Here is a 17,153-nt window from a genome sequence, read left to right on the forward strand (position 1 = left end):
AGTGAATGTATTGGCGTACGTTTAAATGTTTTAGTTGGTATTTTCTTGTTGCTTTATTTTCGCAATTTTTTCATCGGCATTTTCTTCTTTTTGATGTTTTATTTCCCTTTTTATTACCTCCATAAAGAGCTTTTAGTAGTTTAGGTTTGCTTATAAGTTTGTTTGTGTATATACAGTAGGGTTATAACAATTTTGAGGATGACAAAATATCAAGGCTTTTTGCTATTAATATTGTCTTGATAATAAAAACCATTTTCCATGCTAAAACTAATATATTTTTATTTAAATCAAATTTCAGTTCCTTTTTACACAGTTCAACAGAAAAATGCGTTATACTAAAGTCTTTCATATAGTGTTATTAAGTTTCGAATACGTTTTTTAAATTTCAACTATGATTAACTTCTTGTTGTAAAAGTAAAAACTTAAAATCATGTTGTCATTAAACATTCAAATCCATTCTTCTTGATTTTTTTCTTTTGTATAAATTGTTGGTTTAAACAAATGCCCTAATGTTCTGTTTAATTTTGTAACTACGGTAAGCTATAAAAATATTTTATACATTTTCTTTTCTTTTCTGTATTTTCTTTTATCATGTCTTCTTCTTTTGTGTTATTTTTATTCTTTCTTTCACTGCAGATTTTCTATGTTTCTGTTATTTGGTTTTTATTTTTTTGTAGGCCGCGTGTTTTATCCTTATGAGACCATTGTAATGTATTAGTTGTGGTTTATGTTGCACTGGTATGAGAGAGCATAACACTGAGAGTAATTTGCTTATTTGTTCTCAGTCAGTAAGGAAAAGCGAAAATTTGTTAAAGGAAATCTTAACCAGTGGCGTATTCGACCTTATATTATTGTCGATATTATTTCTCGTCGCATAAGATGAACAATTGTTAAGATTTCTTTATAAATTAGTTATAAAATTTACATCGACATCGAGTTGTCGTATTTTTAGCTTTTATAGAATAATATTTTTAAGTAGAAATTTGTCATCGATTGTGGTCAATATGCTAGGTTTATTTGAAAAATAAATTAATTAGTCCATTTTTATATGCCTGTACACAAAAAAAGTTTAAATATTTTCATGATCACTAAATTAAAAATTTTTTTGAGACCCATTTTGATTATATTGCAGAAATTTTAGTTTGAAATCTGTTAAAAAATAAAAAAAAAAACACTGATAAAAGTGGGTTTACCAGAAATACACTAAAAAAATTAAATATTTTCAAGTTAAAAAAAAATAAAAAAACTTTTTGAGACCCATTTCGAATAGATTGCAGAAAATTTAATTTAAAAATATTTTACTGATATCAAGATATCACATCGCAGGGACGGAATTGATAAAAACCATTGAAAAAAGATGTTTTACCAGAAATACACTAAAAAATTAAATATTTTCAAGCTCAAAAAATTAAGAACATTTTGAGACCCATTTTGAATTTACACACACACACAGAAAAAATTAAAAATGAATTTCAATTATGAAATTGCTCATATTAATTAAAAAAAGTTTTGATTTTGCTCTAATCATCAAAATGATACTATTGATTAACTGAAAATTAAAAATATTAATTGGAAAAAACGTGGCAAAAATTTCAATTAAAACAGTATTAATGTAATTAATTCGTTTAATTAGAATTGGTGGCATATTTCAAATACGTCTTTAATGAAATCGATTAAATTATTGTAATTTTAAATATCGACTAAAAAATAATTATTCCAATTGAAGATTTATGTAAATTGTTTTTATTGAATATACAAAAAACTATTATACATATATGTACATATGTATGTATGTATGTATGTATGTATGTATGTATGTATGTATGTATGTATGTATGTATGTATGTATGTATGTATGTAAGTATGTATATATGTATGTATGTATGTATGTATGTATGTATGTATGTTTGTATGTATGTATGTATGTATGTATGTATGTATGTATGTATGTATGTATGTATGTATGTATGTATGTATGTATGTATGCAATCGCCACGATATTTTCAGATATACTTCATAACTTATAAAAACTCCTAGCATCCGCCGGGGTCATGCGCCAAGAAATAATGATATAAAAAGTGACAACAAATGAAAACTTAGAAACACGTTTGAGAAATCTTGCTCAAAGCTTACCTTGTGATAAGTCCACTGCTTTTTTAAAATGCATTACGGATATAATGCGTCTAAATTAGCATCCCATCCCACAAAATATATAAAAGACACTATATTAAATTGCGTACACATATTTTTGAATGAGAACTTTTTTACTTACATAGGTCCACATAACAGAGATGAGTAAATTCCCGTCCATTTTGTGTTTGAATTAAAATAACAAAATTTTTTATAAAATAATGAAAAAATTCTTTTATGCAAAAGTTTTAAACTGTTTTTTCTTTTTTATTTTACTTTTTACAAATGTCAAAATATTAAAAATTTAAAAAATTCAAAAAGCAATTAAAAAAATAATCACATTAATTAAAAATATAATTAAATTAAAAGTTAACACTGATTAACGTCTTTATTGAAAAAAATTACTGAATATTTTTTCTGTGCAGTGAGACAAAATAAATGAAAATAGAAATACCTATAAAATGATACCAATTTTTTGAAATGTAAATCCGGGTTTCGTATCTTCAGGCACTTATAAGTCAGTGACTTAGTGCAATCTCATTCTCAATCCGATTTTTAGTTTCTCAATGGATTTAGAAAGACTAAGCTGCGGCTTATGATGTGTACATAGTATGTTAAGTTTTTACACAGTATTTACAGAAACTGTACGGGGGTTTCAAAACCTTGTTTTTAACTCGTGTTTTTAAATTTTGAACATGTTTGGTAAATTTTAAAAACAGCATCTTATTCTACTTGCATCCAGCTTTAAGAAAAAACATAAAGGTATATATTTTTGTCGCGTAGTGTTATTTGATATATTATTGTGAAAATACCTTATAATTAAAATCATTGTATTAATATACAAATATGTATATGCATGCAAAATTTTCAGCAAGAACATATAAAAAATCATAAAACAACATGATATTGTAACGAAGAATACAATGAAATTTCAAACCATTTCAATGCAATTTTATTTTACATAAAACATATTTGTTTATGAACAGAAAAATATAGATTCACAAAATCACGAACACATCGAATAATATACATGCTGAAAAACCACTTCAGAAAAACAATGAACTAAAATTTAGTCTGTCTCAAAAACTATCCTTGAAGTATAACATATAAGCTCAAGTGTATTTTTATGCTACAAAAAATGAAGATAAGTGTTATGTCTTAAAGCTATAATCATATGAAAAACAACAACTGTATATGGTCATGTTTGTGAAAATAAATAAAATCATGTTAACTACGAAAAAAATTTATTAACTTCGTAATAAACAACCAGTGACATATGGAATCCACAAACTAATATTGTGTTTATTAACGTAAAAGCCATTGTTTTAATAACTTTGCATGATGGTCACATGTGAAATTTGAATTTTTTTGTAAAGAAGTAAATAATTATACGTATATATTGAATAAAATATTAAAATTTACACTCAAAGAAATCAGGAATAACCTATAAAATTACAAAATATTTTATTTTAATATGTAGCTCCATTCATCATAAACTTTTACTTGTTTTAAAGGATTTTGCTCCCCCATCCTAAAGATTCAAAATATATTAATAGTATATTAATAGGGTTGGAAATTATAATTATTACAAACGGAATAATGTATACTATAAACCTTTCTCTCTATAGCGAAGCGTATAGAAACTGTAAAGATTTTTTTTAAATAAACTATCAAGTAAGTTTATCTTTGGTCTACTGGCATCTACAAGAAAAATCAATTTAGTGTGAAAAATATTATTTTCTCTTCACTTGTTCTGTGCACTATCCCTGCTGCATTTTTTCATTATTGAAAAATGGAATTATTGAAAAACATTTAATTTCATTGATAGACACTGATAGTTAACAATCCACTTTACAATCATGAATGAATTTAACTTTGTTGTGTTCATGACACAGCTGTATTAAGGATATCCCAATAACTTTAAAAGAGCAATATTTTGCCAAGATAACTATAATTTAGGATCACATAATTGTGGTAAGCTTTATCAGTTTTATTTATACCAATGCGATGTTATTTTATGGCTACAGTAAGGCAAATTATATGAAATTTAGTAAATGGATTTTAGTTTTTATAAAACTGGTTGATTCCTAAATATAATGTTTGGACAAATAATATTTATATGTTCCCTTTTCTGCAATACTTGTCGGTTCACCAATGTACATATAAAGGCGGATGGGAAGCAGAACGGACATATCTAGATCATCCTAAAATAATAGCGGAATAAATGTAATCTATAAGGTCTAAGTGAAATATTAATAATGAACTCAAAAAAATAATTTTTGAATATGACAATTTTAACAGAAGTACAGAATTGGAATACAGGAGAACACTGAATAAGTGACTAATAACGGAATTGTCATGACATTCAACTAAGTTGTATTTGCCAATATTTATTAACAAATATATGACCGATGGACATGTCTGACTTTACTCAGAAAGTAGAAAGCCTATGCAAAACTTATATATGTACAATATTAAACTGGATAAAAAGCTCTTTTTAAAAGAAAAAATTGACAAAATAAACTTTACACAAATAATTTTTAGGTCAACTATTTGTTGGGTTAATGTTATAAGTTTATTAATTTTAAATTATATTATTTCTTGTTGAATTTTATCCTTAACTTGATTATTAAATTTATCTGCTAAAACTGGTATAATAAATTCTAATATTTCATTGTATTACCATGATAGAAAAAGATTCGTACAAACTATGTAGACATAAGATCTTATCTATTTAAGATATTAAATTGGTTTAAAGTTTTTAGCACATGCAGCATATAAAAGACTTTGGATAAATTGAATTAGATACAATCATTTAAGAAAATATTTTTAAATTACCAAAATTGCCTCTCTATTCAAAATAGCACAAAGTATAAAAACATGAAAAAAAATACTTTTTAGAAGCTAGATGTAGAACATTTAAAATGTTGTACGCTTTAAATACTTTACTAATCGATTTAAAGTAACATTTTTTAGATTGTTTTCTGTTAAACTTTATATTAGTCAAAAAAGTTTAAACACACTTTTTCCCACACACATTATCTAATGTATTGCAATATTATTTCCTTGACATACTTTACGTACATACATACATATATACATACATCACAAATTGGCTGCTATAAATAAAATGATTCACTTTGTCACGCTTCAAGTGTATGTGTGCATACAATATAAAATATGCAAAGTTTTCTTAAAGATTTGTGGAAAGCAAAATAATGTCTTTATTCCACATTTCTAAATATGGCAAGAGCTTTGTAACAATTTATTTTAACGGAATTTTTATGCAAATTCTATTGCTTGATACATATTACATACATATTTATTTTTAGCATTTTTTTTATTTCCTACACCATGTTATATGCCATTGACCATTTATAAAAGAAATGGAGGAAAAAATGAAAAACTTAAATTAATCTTAGACATTTAGGGTTTATGGAATATGGGGACATTTTCCATTTATTTCCCTTAGGCATAATGAATGTTATTCTTTCAATTTAAACTTTTTTATACGTTTAAATGTATGCGTAGTAATGTGTATGTTTTTTATAAAAAATAATACCCGTAACACATGGCTTGCCTTGTTGTTAATATAACATACTTTAAGTTATTCTTTTGTTATTGAAGTTGTATAGAATTTAGAGTGTATTTTAAAGGCATCAAGCGGTTTAAACACAAGGTTTTCCATCAAATTATTTTACCAGATTTTAAAAAATTACATTTCTTACAGTGTTATGTTATCCTAATATTGATTAATAATCTTATATAAATTATATGAAGTGTTAACATCATTTCAGGTAATTGTTTTATCATTTATTTTTATTGTGATAAAAGATTTAAAACTATAAAAAAAATCAACTCAAATTACACCTGCATGCGATTTGTCAATCAACCTAGTATTTTAAATTGATAAAATTTAGAGTACACAAATTTCGTTACAAGCCTGTAAATATTCTTAGTCTTTTTATTGTTTAAAACATTTTTGTAGAAATTTTAAAAATTTTTTCCAATTGCCACCACCCTTACGAGGTTTTAAAAATTCTTTCATGTTATACTTTTTGGTAACTTTCAATTAAAAATAAATTCAAAACTCAGTTAAAAACAACAAAGATTTGTAACATTTGGTATTCTTTAAGATTTTGTTTAATTCACATATTTCAAGTATTCATATCCTCACGCTGTGAAGTCTATTACAAAGCATGAAATATGTTATTGTTAAAAATTTTTTTTATTTCCTGAAGGATTAATTTTGAACAAAGAATAGAATTTATAGGATTAATGAAAACAATAAAAAAATATTAAAAACATTTTTTTTAACAGTAAAAATTTGTGGATTATCTCTTTTAAAACGAAACAAATGAGTTTCGACACATCCTTGATAATTACAAAATACAATTTATATTAAATATAACTATAATTTATTAAAAGACAGAAGAAAATAATTATTAAGTTTAACACAAAAACGATACAAGTATTTCAGTGCTCAGTATTATTTTACTCTTTATGAGTAAATAAATAGAAAAGAGAGAGCAGAAGTTTATTGTACCCCGAAAATAATTGTTTTGAGTAAAAAATGAAGAAGGAAAAATATGCGTTATTTCTAAAACTACATAATGACAGTAAGAGAGGATGTTATGCGATAGTAGTAGATTTTGTAACACATTTATTCCCATTATCTTCCGAATTTCTGATTTATGAGACATTAAAAATCCATTGCTTTGAAAAAATTTCAGTAATTTCCAATATTTTTTAAGTGCAAATCGAATAAGAGTTTATATTATGAATTAAAAATGTGTCAGTCTTAAAATATTCTAAAATTTAAAATTATACTAGTATTTTGAGCTACTACATACTCATTTTAATTAAACGGTTTAGAGTTTTTCAAAAAAGTTTCAATAAATACGTATAAGTACTTTAAGTCATTTTAAACTAAATATTGCTCATACGTACATTGCCCAACATTTCTGTCCAGCAAAAAAGACGTGCAAAAAAGTAGTAAATGCATGGGTTTAACTGATAATCAACTGGTTCATATTTATGTAAAACATGCATTATTTTAACTTTATTGTGTCATTGGCGAGCATGGTTTCGTATTTGGAAAAATAGCTCGTCATTAAAATGTGTGCTTATAACCAATGAACATTCGATGATTCTAATACGAATTTTCATTGGCACACTATATTTATTTTAATATAGTATAATGAACGTATTATGATTTAATTTTTAATAATTAAATAATTTTTAGGGTTATATTTTTAAAAAACTATAGATACTTATTACTTATTTCGAACTTCATTAAAATTCATTCAGAGTAAAAATACCCAATAAATTTTAAGCATATATTTTTTTTTTATTAAGCAAAATATTAAAATGGACTTAACATTATTAATTATACCAAATATAAAATAGAAAGATCTAATAAAATTATAATTTATAATATTTCTTATATGAAATGCACGTTACTTTTAAATTCTAAGAGAATACCAAATTATAGTGAATATAACAATTCCAATAATAGAGTTTCATTCAAGTTGATTGACTTCACTTATGACAAATTTATTAGAATTTTGACATGAATTTTGAACGCATTAACTTAAATACATACTAAAGAAATCATGAAAAATAATGAACAACTTCAATATTTTTCTATACGACAAAAAATACATATCTGGAAATTGATATAAATTTACGTTTTTAAAATTTACATTTTATTTATTCCGTGATTCTCACATGCAAGATAATCATGATTAAGAAATTTTTCGACGGACGGTTCGAATGAGGGCTGATTTTTTTAAAAACTCTTTTATTAAAAAAGTTGCAATGCTATTAACGCTATTTAAGTATAAAGAGACATATATTATTATGCGTGTATAAGACACTGATTAAGAGTTAATATTTCGAATAAATAATCCTTTAGCCTCAAAATATTCTAATTTTAATAAGGAAGATTTTCAAAAAATTTCAATAAATACGTATTAGTACTTCAAATAATACTAAATTAATTATTGCTCATACGTACAATACCCGACAATTGTTTGTATTTTTATCCTAATAAGTATGCTTCGCTATAATTTTATTATGCGACAAAAATAAATACCTTTGAAATTTTCTTGAAAGTTGCTTCCGGGCGTAACAAGAATTAGATTTCCAAATTTGCCAAAAATCTCCAAAATCTCAAAATATGTTTTACGTATCTTGAAGCACATATATGTATATAAATAAATACATCAAAATCAACCAAACGTAGAAAGAGAGTGGCTAAGAAAATTTAATTGTAGGGATGAAAAAACAAATTAAAAATACTTAGAAAAATTATTAGATCATTACGCTTATTATAATAAATATGAGTAAATGGTAAATTTTATAGATATAATATATTTTTTCAAGTGATGCTCTTGTTTTTTAAAAACAAATTTTTATTTTTTAGGCTCTTGTTTTTTGTTTATGATTGGGTTGTGTTAGTGTAAATTGCCGAAAATCTTCTTATAAACGCGCAACGCTGGAATAAATAGTGCACATTGCTCAACAATTGTTTATCTAAATAATTAGATTAATATACATGCTTCACTATTTTTACTATAGGACATAATTAAATTTTATAATTGATACCATTTTTATGAAAGTTGCTTATGAGTATAAGCAGAAGTGGTTTTAAAAATTCTCTAAACACCAACAAAACTTATGATACATGAAAAAATGCGTGCCTTTAAGCATATACATATAATTCAGCAACTTGAATCTCGACGGTTTTTTAAACGGTATTTTATACAGGAACTATAACGTACTAAATATTCATGTATAAGAAAACTAAGTATACTCAATCTGTTGATCTATAAAAAACAAAATTTTTGTGTGGAACGGGATAGGGATATTTATACTGAATTTCATCGCGATAAGTATGGAATTAAAGACATTTCTTAAAAAAGTGTTTGCATTAGGGTCATAATTTTTTAAAAAAATCTGCAGTGTTGCTAGTGCTTATACAATCAATTGTTAATGGATTTCTAGAAAGAAAGTTAAAAATTTTCCAATCTGTATTTTGAACAGTTATCATATATATGTACATAATTATGGTATATGTGAACTTAATTAGTTGTACATATTTACCAGCTATAAGGGAAATGAATAAATATAAACAATTAAGCCACAAATTATAAAGTTGTACATATTTTTTAGCGAGAAAAGTTTTATGCATATCCCAATATAAGAAAATCATCTTATTTAAAATGCATAAAAAACTTTTTTTATATATCCAAAAAATGCGAAATGCTAAAACTATTTTTCTATAAATTACGTGTACTTTACAAAGTTTAATGATTATAATAATTATGAAGCTTCATTATATGAAATAAAAGCAACAGACAAATAAATTATACTGCAACCAAAATTATAAATTCAAAAATAAAGTTTCCTACTAGAAGAGCAGAAGAGGAAGTGGAAGTATGTAGTTGTTACAATACAAGTTTAATTTGAGGTAACAGTTAAAAAAAGTATAAAACATTTGTTACAAAAATAATAACTGAGTACAGGAAGTATATCTTACAATGCAATAATCTTAATAAAAACTGAATAAATAATATTTAAAACTCTTAACAATTGCAAGTACAGGAATAACTATTTATGTACATTAGGTGTATAACCAAATTTTGGATCTATTATACCACGAGTTATTGAGTTATTTAGGAAAAAACCTAAAACAAAAGCAAGTGGACGAGGCCGACCATATAATACAAAAAAAATTTTACAAAAATAGAGTATAGTTTTCATAATAAAGCATTTATTTGAATTGTACCTCTAATATTCTAAAGCCGTTTATTTTTGAATAAAATTGGAACATTTAAGTAAAATTTTTAAGGGGGCTTTTTAAATGGGCTAGACCAATATTACTATGCGTTACAAACATTAGATCAGACCCTCATTACTAAAGTGGTGTAGTGTATAACAACTTTAATAGGAATTTATGGGGATGGGCAGATTTATTCTTAGTAACATAAAAAAAAACAAATATTAAAACTTATTTTCCTGATTTATACTTTAATACTTTAAGCAAAGTAAAATGTTTAATTCACATAACTTTACCTTTGCCTACTATCATATGTAAAATTAATCTTTCAAACTTTCAGGGATGATAGATTATTGATAAACGAAAATACAAGTTGATAATGTAGTTATTCGGGTTTGGCAGATTTGTCCTTATGGCGAATGATCCCCCTTCTATCCTACATTGTTTTTTTAATTACATACACATTTTATAACCTTATATTTTATTTATTTTTTTAGTTAATTTATTTTTTTAGTTAATTTGAAAAATAAATAACTTACTTTGTCTTAAATGACATTAGAATTTAGAATTTCCTATCTTTGAACTCTTCTTTCCTCCAGACAAAACTTTAACTGCTAAAGTTTTTCTTAGCGTCCTTTACTTTTTTTAATTTATATTGCTTTTTAGAAGTTTTGTCAAAAACAGATTTACAACTCATTTTTGCTGTCATACAGTAGGGAAGAATTCATTTTTTTAATATAACTAAACATACGGACATTCGAGAGATGACAGTATAGTGGTTAGAAGTATAGTCCTGTAAATTGTAATTTATTTTCTAGTTTGTGTGATTTTTAGATCTTGATGAACAAATTTGCAAATTTCCAGATTTATTACTAAAAAGATTCGATTCTACCCCACCGTGTGTTCTTTTTAATCTTTATAGTGAAGGAAATTACTAAAGTTTTTTGGTGGTTTTTGCGTAAATATTTACTTAATGGTGCCAGAGAGTATTTTACATTTTATGCAAATATTTAAGTTTATAAAAAACGTCAGTAATAATAATAATATTTATTATGGAATGTTAAAATGTGTCACTTTTATTTTAATTTCTTTGGAAACAATCATAATGTCAAATTTTGAAGAAAGTTTTTCTTTGTATAATTTGTTACATTTTATTTCTGAAAATAAAAAAGCCTTTAGTTTGACAAGTTAAAAAAATGATAACAAAATAGATTTTTCAGGTTTCTATATTTCCCCCCCAAAAAAAACATGTTATCAATGTTAATTATTTACATTTAAAATAACATTTATTTAACAACCCCAAATATTTTAAAGATCCTAAGCATTTTCGATTCAAATTTATGCAACACTTTCATGTAAAAAAATTGTTTTATAAATTGCAGCAATATAAGTTTTTATAATTTTTATAAAAAATTATATTAACTAACAGAATATCCTTCCAAAAGGCTAAGGTAATATAGTTAAAACTTAAAATTACTTGTAAATACGCAGCTTTATTTAAAAATTATTTTATATTCTTATTCTTATTATATTCTTTGAAAAATTTATATTAAAAATTCAGATTTAAAACATCGATGTCTTTATAAGTACAATCTTTCTGTTTACATTCTCTCTTCCTAATTAACATGTTTATTAAAATGATATTCTTTACTTTAAATGCCCACCCTTAAGAAAAACAAGCTTATTTATTCTATTTATGCTGTTAGCAAAAAAAGAAAGAAAGTAATTAAAATCTAACCAAGATTTAAGATTAAATAAAATCATATTTCCAACTTCATTTGTTATCTGTTTTTTTTAAGTAAAAACACAGCGTGAGGAATAGCAATAACAACAAAAATAACTACATTTTCAAAAACAATGAAAAAATACTACAACAACATAATTAAATGATGTTCGTTAATGCTTCATTTGGCAACTTAATTGGCCACATTTATAACCGCGAAAATAACAAATTATATTCGTTCTTTTTTTTCGTTTCCTCTTCTTTTGGTTTATACGTTTCAACCGACATAAAATACATAGAAAATGGATACGGTGAAACGACCTATTTCAGAGTAATATGCGCTATACTTCAACATTTTTGGTATGTTAGGTTTACCATGAAATATGTTGTAACATTGTATATTACTTTTAAAATTTCAATTCATTTCAAAATTAAATAAATATTAACAAATATAAATTATTGTATTTCATACGAATACGTATTGAAATTTGTATAAAGATTTGTTATTGCTCATACGTCTGGTATTAAATTTTTATTTTCCGAAATTCTGAAATTTGTTTCTAAATTAAAAATAAAATTTAAAAGTTCTTTAATCAGTTAAAAATAGAAGTAATATTTCTCATAATCTTTATTGTTTTAAACAAAAACTTTTATATTGCTTTCAGAATTCATTGCCAAATTTCTCAAAATTAGCACTTTCACAATTTAAAAAAAAATAAATTTGTATTTTATGTGTTCTTATTAGTTAAATCGTATCAATGTTTTGTAAGGAGCTTAACAATTCATTGTTATCATTTTTAATTTTGTTATCAATTTCTTTTCCTTTTTAAATGGCTATTTTTAAAAAAATGTATATTTTAATTGCAATTTACACCATCCACATTCGAAGTAGAACATAAAATATAAGAATATGTAAAGAAAACCCAACTAAAATTCAACCGCTAAAATCAGTTGAAAACTTTTTTGTATTATATTTTTTAGGGTAATTATAAAAAAGAAATTCCTTTAAGGAATTTTTATTCCTTCGTATTTCATTTTCTTGATGTCGTTATCTCAAATGAAAAATCTTTTATATAATAGTCCAGTAATGTAGCCCATGTTGCTGTTGGCTGTTCATCTATAAAATGCAAAATGAAAAAATATATATATATGAATGGCAGTTTAAAGCATAAAAATTTAAAGTTCTTTACTTTCGTGTTTGAAATATTATTCTGAAATACATCTACGAAGAAAACGTCTTTATGAATGGTTGTGTAAATGGAGTGCTGAATACGCGCTTTTAATTTAAAAATCTTTCTTTGGTTACTTATGGCCTCGATGCTTATTTAATAGATCTTGTGTGTTTGTGTTTTAAACCATTAGTAGGAAATCCCTTGGGTTGTTGTTAATCTGGTTAAAATATATAAATGTTTTTTCTCGCACCAAAACTGACAAAAGCTATTTACCAAATAAAATGCTGATGTATTTTTTCACTTTTTTCTTTGCTTTCTACTTCCACTTAACTTACCAAAAGTGTTGCTACAAAACTTTAATTTGATATAATTTTTGTGTTTAAATACTTTTAAGTATTTGGAAGTAATGAAAGTGACATAGCAATAAAACTGACATAGTTATGAACGTAGATTCTTTACTTAAGTTTTGGGGACTAATAAAAAAAATATATATACCAATAAATCTTAATATGTTTGGGTTATGTTTGGAATTGGGTGTTTAATGAGGGCTTAAGTTAATCTTGGGCCGAGCTTTTCTAAATTAAAAATTCATCGCAGTCAAATATGACACATTTCATGGTTTCAACATAAACAAAAACGCGCTACCTATAGTTGCCTGCTTAAATGCATTACCTACTAAAAAAGCTAATCATATTAATTTTTAATAATCCTACATAACACATAGTATCTAAGATTTGCATGTTCATGTAAAATCGTTTTAAATTCTTAACCATACATATTCATTTACTACTTATGAACAATTTACATATATATATATATATATATATATATATTTCGTAAAAATAATAAATGAAATTGCCCCAAATTGTGCATAAAATCTTATTTAAATCCCCTTTATGTACACCAAAAACACGTACATATTTTCAAAACATTAATATTAACTGAACAATTTTCTTTAATATCTAGTACAAACAGAATATTCTACACATTCTAGTACTATGTGGACTTACATACATAAGTGTAGTAGCAGATATACATGAATGTAAAATAAACTGAAAATAACAAAAAAATTAAAATGTATTTAAAACTATAAAGGATTCTTAAATACTACGGGTTTATTAAAAATAACCAAAATAAACGTGCACAAACATACCAAAAAGGATTTGTTATCATAAAGAAAGAAAACAAAAGGAAGTTTTTAATAAAAAAAATAAGGTAGTTTAGACAGGCAATACTTAGCACATGATACCCTATACCAATTATATGTATATCTAAATTTGTTATATTTTTTAACTTCAATAAACATAAGTAATTTATTAAATTGTTTTTCTGAAATAGTTTATGTATGGGTAATATAAATCAAAAATTTTATAGAGGAATAAATGTTAATTTAGGAATTAGATATGCAATAGTTCGTTGTGTTTTGAAATTAAATTATCGAAGTTCAAGCCATTTTCTAAAAATAGCCTTGTATAACAGCTAAGGTCCAATGAGTCCCGATCATTATGAAAATGACCAATACCTCTATGTTTTACATAGACCAATAAAAGCCCGCAGTACCTTTCGCAAAGTAGTGATAAAATATTTGGATTTTATGCAGAGTGAAAATTATTTTTCTTCAAATGCATTAAACTTTATAATGTTATATGCGATATTGTTGAGAGTACATTCATATGCGAGTATGTATATAGTAAACGTACATACATACATACTAGGGTGTGCTGTAGATAACTTTTTTGTTGAAATAACTATCAAACGATGCGCATTATTGTACTGAATACGAGAAAATTATTTTTATTACAATTTTTTTTTTTTTTTTTGGGAAAGCACTACGTGCTATTGGAAATCTTGAGATCGGTACAATATTTTCTACCTTTCTGAAATATTTTCAAAATGGTTCACAAAAATTTTGTAATTTTAAGCTTATATTGTTTTTGTATATAAAAAATTATGTATTATTTTGCTCTGTTTAGTACGCAACGATTGGGATATATTATTAAATTAGATTTTTAAAAACACAGTACCACTTTAATACATAAATAAAAATTGAATAAATACTTAGTACCTTATAGTACATATCTAAATGGTTTTTATGGTATTAAAATAATTCCTAAATCTGGATGCCACTTTGCTTCAAATGTATATTTTCATATTTCAGCATTAAGAACCATAAAAACTGTAATTTAGTTAAAATTGACTCTATTTATATAGCACTAACGTAAAAATAACGTCAACATGAATTGATCTTAAATGACAAAAATTGTTTACAACAATATACATATATTATATATAATATTAATATTTAAACAACATTTTAATTTGATTTTAAATGAAATCCATATTTCTTACTTATTTTTCGATGACTCTGAGAATTTAATTTAAAAGTCATTGTAAACAATTTAATCGCAATGAAATTTAAAGAAATATTATTACTTTTTCCTATGGAATCATAAATCATAATCATGTTTACTTTGCACATTCCATTCTTGCTTCAAGTTCTTTATTACATCTTGTTTTTTATTTTTTTTTTTTTCAAATTCATAAATGATTAATAACATCAATATAAATGAATAAAGCTTATAATCTAGCCAAAAGGACTATTAGTCAATTATGATTTTACCACAACAAAATGTTCGTATGTTTATTCATGCACTTATTGCTTTACCACCACCAGTAATTGCCACAGAGACAAACCAACACAACATCATCAGCAAAGCTTTCCGGGCAACAGCAGTAGAAATGACAGCAACTGTAGTAGCAGGAGCGTAAATACAAATATTATTGCCCAAGGAAACATTTGCCAATGAAGTGTTTTGTTTAATGTAGAAATTTTTTAAAGCCAATGGATGATGAGTGGTAGAGCGAATAAAATTATGAATGTATACTTGAATGTGCAGGAGCTTGACACAAATATCTCGTTCATATTATTATTGCCTGCATAACAATTTTGTCATTTCTTCATCACCCCAACGCAAACAGTACCAGCCAACAAACGATGGAAACAATGACACAAAAATGACATGTAATTCAGGCAAATAACTAAAGAGGATGCTTAGATTTCGTTTTCATGGTGGCTGATAAAATGACAACTTTTTAATTTACACTAAATGAAGTGAAAATATCTCAGACATACCATACAGACAGCGAACATACAGCTTTGTAACATACACAAACAATTTTACAATATCTAGTCTACTCAAGGAAATGAAAACAAGAGACAATGCGTCGGATAGTCAAATAATGGAAAATAAAATATACTATTTATGCTTGTTAGTCCAGTCTAATTGGGAAAATACGTAGATTTCCCCAGCAAAGAAAGAACTTTAAAGAGAAAATTTTAATACTAATGAATACAACTGATTTGATTTAAATAATATTAACATAAATAAAGAAATAACACTCATTTAACAAAAAACCTTAAATATTTTTTTTAATCAAAAAATGTCGCTACTTTGGAAGTAAATAAACATCACTTCAACAGATGCTTAAGAAATCAATAAGTCTACTTTTGAGGTGGTGGTAAATGTTGTTCTTTTTTACTTCTACTTGACTATGTAACACTTGTTAAATATATAAATAAATTGTTTCTATTAACTTAAAAAAAGTCCTAATCTCTACTGAAAAATCTCTAATTTGACTGGACTACATATTAGTAAATTTAACAATTTGTACTGGCATATAAGTTTAAATCAGCTTTTAAAGCATTTTTAAAGAGAAGCCAAAAACAGGGACGAAACAATAAATTCACGTTTGGCCCAGGACATGAATTACTGGTGTGGATAAATCGATTATAAACTGAAAATGATAAATGACGAATTAAAAAAAAAAAACAAACAAAATGCATGGAGAAAGATAAACAAAAACTGAAAGGAAATATTGTTTTCATTGAAAGAGGGCAAAGAGAAGAGATTACGGACAATATTTCTGTTACAAATCGTAATAGAGCTTAGAAAATATCAGGGACAGAAAATAATAATAATTTTTGAAATAATTATTTTTTTGATTATAGTAAAAATAAAAGTTATTTTTTGTTATGTATATTTTTAAGCAGAAATAGAGGGTATTATTTGATTGACATTTTTTTATTTCTGCTCAAAACTGTTACTTTTATTTCTGTTCGAAAAAAATAGAAATTTAATAATAACTTGTAAATCACAAAAATTTAGAAATCATTTTTATTTATGCTCGAGTAGGTTTGGTTATGCAGACTGCTTACTGACTAGAGTAAGTCTTTACTTGGGTCCCTTAAGGTCCCTTTGTAACGAGTAAAAAAATTAAAAATTATTTTTTTATTGTATTAAAATTTTTTATATTAGTCATAACAGTTACGATCCCTGAAAAATAT

Source organism: Lucilia cuprina, chromosome 4 (assembly GCF_022045245.1).
Source record: "Lucilia cuprina isolate Lc7/37 chromosome 4, ASM2204524v1, whole genome shotgun sequence".
Taxonomy (NCBI): Eukaryota; Metazoa; Arthropoda; class Insecta; order Diptera; family Calliphoridae; genus Lucilia; species Lucilia cuprina.